Consider the following 9,427-nt stretch of genomic DNA (forward strand, 5'->3'; position numbering starts at 1 on the left):
CCAGACACTCTACCCATTCAGCCAAAGACCAGGAGGCCGACCGACTCTTAAGGAATGAAATGTTGAGCCTCACGGTGCTTTGCGAGCCTTGGCGTCTGGCGGAGCGTTGTCTGTGTCCTCTTGTCTGGAGCAAGTTAGTGTGGTTGTACAGCATGTGGTGCTAGCCATATTAAAAACATCCCCTGCTCAGTTCTGTTGTGCTGAACTGCCTGCCCCCCAGGGGAAACGCTGTGCTGTGGGGCGGCTAAATAACATACTACCAAGCGCACGCACAAACATATGATCCGATGCGCGGGTTATTATAAAAGGCCTTGCACATCACCCCATGTGCATTCATGAGATCGTGTGTGTGTGTGTGTGTGTGTGTGTGTGTGTGTGTGTGTGTGTGTGTGTGTGTGTGTGTGTGTGTGTGTGTGTGTGTGTGTGTGTGTGTGTGTGTGTGTGTGAGATACTGAGGGTACAGGTGGTTGTAAAAGCAGGCATTGGTAACACCTTCACACCAGATCAGCCTTGTTTTAAACACACATGCACACTCACTGACACGCACACGCAGAGACTGATACACAAACACACACACACACACACACACACTCATTCATCGGTTACCCACGCATGTAGCAAATTCTTCTACAAAACATCTGCCCACACAAACGAAGAACTTCTTCCCCCACGCACCACACTCTGCAGCGACCTTGTGTTAAAAAGATGTGTGTGTGTGTGTGTGTGTGTGTGTGTGTGTGTGTGTGTGTGTGTGTGTGTGTGTGTGTGTGTGTGTGTGTGTGTGTGTGTGTGTGTGTGTGTGTGTGTGTGTGTGTGTGTGTGTGTGTGTTACTGTGAATATACACATATGTATATTTGTTTGCTCAGTTGTGTTCACAACGATGTTGTGATGATATTTTCTAGCTTTTCAAACACAAGCTTTTCAAACACAAAATGCCACAGATAAATGCCTTGACTTTAAAAGCTTTGGATAATAATATATATTTAATGTTCCTCCGTGTGTTCACAGGCTTTCAAGTGTGGAGATCTGCCAGGGCAACCCCCTCTGCTTTTATTGCAAACTTTATTTTCGTATTTTATAGCCTAATTTCAACTGCAGAAGAGGACTAATCTCTAAGCCCATCTCCTAATATCTCCTTTCCTTTCCTCTCCTCCATTAACCGACGGCAACTGATTCGGATTGCTATTCTAGTGTGCCGTATAAACATTTTAGCGATCGATATTTAACTCATTGCTAAACTACTTCTTACTAACTGAGCTTGTTGTGCTTGTCGGCGCCATGGTTCCGGCACCGCTGACCGCCTCTGGAAGGAGCGATCCTTGGCACGGGTCCTTGTCAGGTTTCCTTCCCCCTGGGTTTGGGGACTTAAAGTCCTTTTACAGTGCTTATGGGGCATCATATAATGGGGCTCTGTGAAACCCTTTGAGACTGTTGCTGTGACTAAGGGGCTTGACTAATAAAGTTGAATCTCTCTCTCTCTTCCAGTGGACGTGAGCACGGCGGCGGTGCTCCCCATGCAGGTGCCCCCTACCACCCCCAACATTCTCCCCATGGACCTCCGCATCGTGGACCACCACCATCACCACCACCACCCCCACCACCACCACATCCATCAGGCCCATCAGCAGCAGCACCAAGCCCAGGCCCCCCACTTCGGCCTGGGACCCCCCGCGCCCCCCGCCTCCACCACCTCCCCCACCTCCTCGGACCCTGGGGCTGGTCAGGTACCAGGTGAGACTGTAGTGGGGGTTGTGGATCAGGCGGTTTATTTCCTGGTTAAGGAGTTGTGTTAAAGAAGGTGTGTGTGTGTGTGTGTATGTAGGAGGCCAGAATGTGTGTGTGAGGTTAAGGAGCTGTGGGGTTGTGTGTCGTTAAGCAGCTGTGTGTGTGTGTGTGTGTGTGTGTGTATGGTTAAGGAGCTGTCTGTGTGTTTGGTTAAGGAGCTGTGTGTGGTTAAGGAGCTGTGTGTGTGTGTGTGGTTGTGTTCAGGGGGTGGGGAACAGCAGCTCCAGGAGGAGCTCCTGTCTCTGAAGCACAAGCAGCAGGTCCAGAGACAGCTGCTGATCGCAGAGTTCCAGAGGCAGCATGAACAACTGTCCAGGCAGCACGAGGTGCAGCTACAGGAACACATCAAGGTAAGGAGCCTCCGTCCTCTCATCTCCTCTCCTCCCCTTTCCTCTGGGGCCTTCTCCTCTTCCTCTGAAAACTGATTATTTTCTAATGTTCTCTACTTTCCTCTTCTCTCATTGTTTCTCCTTTCTTCTTTCCTCATCTATTTTGTGTGTGTGTGTGTGTGTGTGTGTGTGTGTGTGTGTGTGTGTGTGTGTGTGTGTGTGTGTGTGTGTGTGTGTGTGTGTGTGTGTGTGTGTGTGTGTGACCTAGCAGCAGGAGAGGGTGCTCTCTGTGTGTGTATGTTTGCTCTTATGTGACGCAAGCCTGCTAGTGTAAATTGATCTGTTAGCAATATTATTCTGCTACGTTACACGGTCGCCATGGGAACGTCAAACGCACGTACACACACACCGTGTTTCCTAGTTAGTTAAGTATATTGAAGCCATTCTGCTATAGAGGCCCCACTGGCTCTGCCGCGACCACACAGTCAGCCAATCGGCAAGAAGCAACAGAAGCTAAAAATAACCCTGGCCCGTATTGACCAATCATAGAGCTTGCCTGGTTTCTTGCTGGCTCTTGGCTCCGGATGATGTCAGTTTGTTAAGGTGGGCTCACGTCCCGATAGCTTCACTTGCCAGCCTGCACAATACAAACATAGCTTTTAGGGTAGCACCTCTTTGTCCTGTGTAGACTGTGGTTAAGTGTTAAATGCATTTTGTCACCGTCTCGTTGAGGTTGGACTGATTGTGCTGCAAAGACTATAATCCGTCCTTCCGTTGAGTGTGTGTGGGTGTTGAGTGTGTGTGTGTGTGTATTGAGCGGATGCGTGTGGTTGTACCAGATGGTGCAGTAGACGCTACCTTTCTTCCTCATCCTCCTCATCATTGTGGTCAACCTATCAACGATTGGTTCTTTTATTTCTTTTTCCGCAATGCCTGGTGAATGATTGAGGTGTGGTTAAGAGCAAAACATGGCATTTCAAATGGCCAAAGGGAAGAGCTTTGTTCAAACTTAATATCCATTTTGTCAATATTGTTAAACCTTTTGCAGTCTAAACAAACTCAGGAAGTAGATATTAGAGTAATAAGAGTTATTCATAGCAACTCATCATGATTTCTCCTCTTCTCTCCTGGTGTCTGTTAACTCCTCCACTCCTCAACGATACGTCTTTCCTCCTCCTCTCTCCTCCTGGGTTCTCCTCCTCTCTCCTCCTGCTTTCTCCTTGTCCCTCCTCCTCTCCCACACAGCACCAGCAGGATCTGCTGGCCCTGAAGCACCAGCAGGAGCTGCTGGAGCACCAGAGGAAGCTGGAGCTCCACCGCCTGGAGCAGGAGGTGGAGAAGCAGCAGCGGGAGCACAAGCTGCAGCAGCTCAAGAACAAGGAGCGGGGCCAGGAGAGTGAGTCACCTGCAGCGACGACGTCACGCTTACATCATGACGGACGCGTGCACGTTGACACAGCGTTGTTGTAATCACGTTAACATTACATTGTTATGTTCACATTTGCATTATGTCGACCATGGTCACAATCACTTTGAAAGGGCGTTGTTATGGTCACGTTCACATCCCATCATAGTAAATCTTTGTGATCAGATTAACATCACATTGTTAGGATCACGTTCACATCCAATCACAGTACAGCGTTGTGATCACAATAACATGACGTTGTAATGGTCAGATTCACATCCAATCACAGTAAATCCTTGCGATCACATTCACACTACATCACAGTGAAGTTATGATGTCATGATCACGTTATTGTTACGTCGTCATGGTAACATTCACATGACATTCACATGATTGTGTTACATCGCCATTAACACACCTTTAACAACATTTAACACAATTTAACAACGCGATCAGTCACAACGCCTGAGCTAGCCGCTAAAGGAGGAACCTTGTGTGTGTTCCCATTGGAGGGACACGCGACAGAAGCGTAAAAACTAGTGACGAAAGCAACACGGGTTGCGCTCCAATCCTAGTGAAGGGAGATTGAAATTATCACGCCTCGTTGCGTCAGCAGATATCAATTGATCGCCACGGCAACGCTCCCAGTCGAAAGGCTCTGGGTTCGAACCCCTTGTCTGACGCCTCACATTTAAGGAATCCCAGAGCAATATGGCCTAATCTCTACTCTGTGTATTGGCTAACTGTGAACAAATGATTAAACAGTAATAGTGCTGGTAATGGTTGGATTAGTGGTATATCAAGCTGCCGTCTGCCCGTACATGACACTCTCTACGCCAATCTTCAGGTGTCCCTCTGTGTGATCCCAGCCCTGGACACAGGGCTCATAAACAGGGGAAGCTTTGTTAAGTGCTGCAGTAAATTGCCTGGAAGGGAATCTCATCAAAGCCAATTTGCCTCAGTGGCATGGAGCACATATTGGAATGTCAGCAATTCCAGTGTCAGTGTGATTTAGAGTGGCTGTATTAGCGCTTGTCACTTTCTTGTTTTCTAAATGACTCCCGTCTCGCTGGGGTTCCGGTAATTGACTGTCTGTCGCGTTCGAGCCCGGATGTACTCTGACGTTGTAATCCTTCCGGATATAACCAGGATCCTGTTGCCATCTGTACCCTAATATCACAGACAGCTTTAAGTAAACAAGTAAAATACCAACATGGTCCTAAGATTATCTCCTGTCTCTTTTCTTTTCTTCCTCTTCTTGTCTCCTTACATGTCTTTCTATCTGTTCTTCCATCTTTAATCTTGTCATCTGTTTCACTCCTCTTTCTCTCTTATCACCTTCTCCTCTCTCTGCTAATCTCTCACTCCTCATTGCCTCAACTCCCTCTTATCTTCTCTTCCCTCCTCTGCATCTCCTTTCCTAAACCCCTCTTCCCCATGTCCCCTCTTTTCCTCCCCTCTCCTCTCCTCCTCTAATCTTCCCATCCTCCTCTCCCTCCGCCCCCCTCCTCCCTCTCTCCACTCCCCTCTCCTCTCATCCCCTTTCCCTACTTCTCTTCCCCCTCTCCCCTCTCCTCTCTCTCCTCTCCCCTCCCCTCTCCCCCTCCTCCCTCTCCCCTCCCCTTTCCTCTCATCCCCTCTCCTCCCCCTCTCTCCTCCTCTTTCCTCCTCCTGTCCACTAGGTGCGGTAGCGAGCACAGAGGTGAAGATGCGCCTGCAGGAGTTTGTCCTGAACAAGAAGAAGGCGTTGGCCCACAGGAGCCTGAACCACTGCCTGCCCAGCGACCCACGCTACTGGTATGGGTGAGTCTCTCTCTTTCCCTCCCTCCCTGTCAGTTAAGGCTTTGTATGTGTTGAAGGGTTTCTTTGGTCTGCGTGTGACTGTGTCACATGGGCACAATATTACTGTACCAAAGGCCAAATCCTGCCGTCGCCGTAGCTTACTAGTACCTCTCCAAAACTTTAACTAGCCATCGGGAAGTCGAATGATAAACACAATCATGGGTGTAGAGACCCAGGGGGTAGCTATGTCAGCTGTTTAACACAGATATATAATATCTCATAATTCAACCTGAAGCATCTCTCACTGTCTGTCTGTCTGTCTGTCTGTCTGTCTGTCTGTATCACTGTTTTTAAAAAATATCTTTCTATCTCTATGTCACTCTATGTGTGTTCCCTAATCAGACCAGCATGTGAAGTGGTAGTTTATCATTATCCTTCATGGGAAACAAATAAAAAGGGGGATTTATCCTTCCATGTATTCTCTCTCTCTCTCTCTCGCTCTCGCTCTCGCTCTCTCGCTCTCTCTCTTTCCCCCCCCCCCCCCCATGTCTCTGTCGTGCTTTACTCAGCGTCGTCTCATTCAGAGAGCTAGGCGTGCAGTGTTGGCTTTTCCTCAAGTCACACATTGGCAGTCTCTTCATTTTCTTAATCTCGACTCTCCATTCTTTCACTCCTCCCCTCCCCTCTCTCCCGTCCCCCCTTTCTTCAGCTGTCCTTCATACTTTCATTTATTTGTTAATTCAGACGGACGGAACTCCGCTGGTTCAAAGTCAAAGCTGAAGATCAGAGTAGCAGCACAAGAGAATGAGTAAATCAGTTGCACTCTTTTTTTCGATGCCTCTGTGTTCCGCTGCCTCTTTGAAAGCTCCATCTCCCCTCTCTGTCAACTCCTCTTGTCATGTGGGGCTGGCCGTTCACACCTAAGCAGGGTTTTTTCCATTAGCGTCGACTGTTCTCCGAAAGAAAGCCCTGGTTTCAGGGGCATTTCTTCCCTTGATGTCGGCTCCCTGAATGTCCACTGATGATGCAGTTAAAGTGTTCTCTGCTGGTCCTATTCAAGAGAAAGTCCTGGAGTGGGTGAGGGAATAGAATATCTAGACTTCTATTAAGTTGTTTTAGGTTTGGAGTGGTAGATGGACCAAGACAGCTTATCCCGTCGATCAGACCGGGGGCGTTCTGCTTCCTGCAAAGCGCGAGGGCCGGCACTGCTATTTTTGTTAGGACCTATGGTTTAAATGAAATAGCAGCCTGCTGTGTCTTTTGTTTATTTTAACTAGGCAACCGCCGAATCACGGTTCTTATCCTAACCGCTATTTAAACATTTATCCTCTATGTAAACATTGTATAAGCATATGGCCCCGGGATGCAGCAACAGCCAGCGCTGGTTTCTCCTTCCTCCATGTGGTTAACACTTGTTGCGTCCCCACCACAGACGGCCCGCCTTCCAATTAATCTGATTGGACAAAAGAAAAAATAAGAAGATTAGAAAAATTAAAATTAAATGTCAAAAAAAAATACGCGGTGCATAGAGTGGAGAAAAGGGGAGGCACTCCACAATGCAAAAGCAGCGAGGAAAACATTTCACTCTCATTGAAAACCGTTCCAAAAAGCTGACCCCAGCTGCTGAAACGCGCTCTCTCTGATCAGGACCTTTACTCTGGTTTGAGTCACGGTAGATTCCTCCCACCTGGGACCTTCTCATTATGGAATGGAGCTCCTGGAATGGAACCCGGAGCTTTAGAAGACTCTGCGCTCTTCGAGGGGTCCAAATGTGCTCGCACAGGGTTCCAACACACGGGTAGAACGCGACCGCAACACCCAACTGTAGAATGTTGGCTGGAGTGAAGAACAAGAATAGTCTACCGGCAACCGCCAGCAACAACCACCCACGGGTACGGCACCTGGCCCCATGAGTTTGTTTAGGCTTTGTCGGAGCAGTGTCTAAGCAGTGTGACGTGGGAGGGTTCGAAAGTGGAAGGAGTCTGAACAAGAAAATCAAAATTCCCTGCTTGGAGGTTCCATTACGTAAGACGTATCAGGGGTTAGAGCTCTAGGGGAGGTGTCCATTGTGGGAGGCTCCGTTACGTATGGAGTACTTCGAACCTAAATGTTATCCTACCAAAACCAGGTGACGGCCTCACCGAAACCACTTTGTATTGGGTCTTTAGACGCCGCTGATTTCGGTTGTATTTCTTCTTCTGCGACAGGAAAACTCAGCACAGTTCTCTGGACCAGAGCTCGCCGCCGCAGACCGCCCTGTCGGCCTACAACCACTCGATGCTGGGGATGTACGACTCGCGGGACGACTTCCCCCTGCGCAAGACAGGTAACCTCCCTCACCATGGCAACCGCTTTACTATCATTACCTCAGGGGCCGGGTTGTTAAATGTATTTTAACACCGTGGTTGGGACTCAAGCGGTGATTAATCAGGGTGGGGGGGCTGTAAGGGGTTTAAATGGCCGCCTGGGATATCCTGGAAAAAACTTTTTTATTTTAATGCTTGAAACATTCCCCCCCCCCCCCAAGGACTTTTTCAATTAATTTGAATTTGGTGAAAATGGCCACAATACCAGTGTACCTCAAATAGAGCGTTCAGTACATTCTGTGTTTAATATCTATATTTCCTTTCACGCCTGCATAAAAAGCAACTATTGGTTAGATTTGTCCAAAAGCCCCATAACATCACTGAGGAACTCAGTGATGTTATGTCTTACGGTGGAACGTTGTACATTCCAGCGCCATGTCTACGTGGAGATGGGGTTTGCTGCTCTGTTTGACTACACACACCATCCCCTGAACACGTTGTAAATGGGACCATTAAATGTGATTCCATGTTAATTTGTCTGGATAAGCAGGCGGTGTAGCCTGAGAGTTAGCATGCAGAGCTAAAAGCCTTGTGCTCGATAAGTTTTGTGGAGCGGGGAGATAAGGAGGATTGCTGGGGAGATTTGCATACACATTGATTTGGTCACCACGTACGCACACACGCGCAAAGACAGACACACAGTCACACACAGACACACACACACAGGCGTAGACCTCCTGCATACTTGTAAAACTCATCTCGCACACACACACACACACACACACACACACACACACACACACCAAGTCCCACACAAATGTGACCACACACACATTAAAATCCAAAGTCGCATACTACTGCTCAACACACACACACATACACACCCTCCTGGCGACCGGATTTGAAAGTGATGATGATGATGATGATGATGATGTTGATTGGTGTGGGGGGGGGGGGGGGGGCATGCATGCACAGCGAGCCACGCGTAATGAAGTTAGAGATCAGGATCCGTTAGTTGGGTAGGCCGGTGATCTTACAGCGTGGCGCTTACCGCGGCGACCGTTGTCGTCACGGTTGACGTGGCTCTCTTTGTCCCGGTGACCCGCTGCGTGGGTCCCCGAGTCGTACGTGGATCCATGGGGTTAATCGGCCTCTTGTGTGGACTGCCGGGCGAATGGCGGCGCTCCAACACAGTTTCCTTGTCCCGCTCAAAGAGGCTTTGTGATGGCGGAGCACAGAGGGACACTTTAATACCGACACAGGAAGTGGACGGAGCCCAGATGACGTACACCACCACGCTCCCTCTCCGTCTGTCTGTCTGTCTATCTGTCTGTGTCTGTCAAGCACGCTCGCCTGCACAGGCACGCACACACAGGCACGCATGTACAGACACACCAGCATGCACTCAGTCCCTCGCCCACTCACTTACACACACTCCCACACATTCACATTTCAAGTACATTTGTTCTCTCTGTCGCTGCCTCTCTTGGTCTCTCTCTCACACACGCACAGATTCACACACTCACACTTGCAGAAAGGGATAGACGTTTTTCAATTGTTCTTTCCTTATCTTTAACTCATCGTGGCGTTTCACTCACCCGTCCATAAAGATTATGTTTCAGATGAATATAGGCATCCATTACATCCCAATTGACTGCTTACAGTTTAGCTTGAAGTCACTCTACGATCGCTCATTTTCTCTACTTCTATTTCTGTGAATAACGGAGGCAAATCAAGAGATGCAAATCCAGACGTTATATTGGTCTGATCAAATGCAATATGTAAATGCAATGCATAATTATCATCGCCGGAAGCATCT

General features: G+C 48.5%; 1 pseudogene; it reads left to right on the forward strand.

Annotated features, from left to right (window-relative positions):
* Positions 1-9,427, forward strand: part of LOC132448827 (histone deacetylase 4-like) — a 101,306-nt pseudogene that overhangs the window by 56,746 nt on the left and 35,133 nt on the right.

The sequence above is a fragment of the Gadus macrocephalus genome, chromosome 20 (genome assembly GCF_031168955.1).
Source record: "Gadus macrocephalus chromosome 20, ASM3116895v1".
NCBI classification, from domain to species: domain Eukaryota; kingdom Metazoa; phylum Chordata; class Actinopteri; order Gadiformes; family Gadidae; genus Gadus; species Gadus macrocephalus.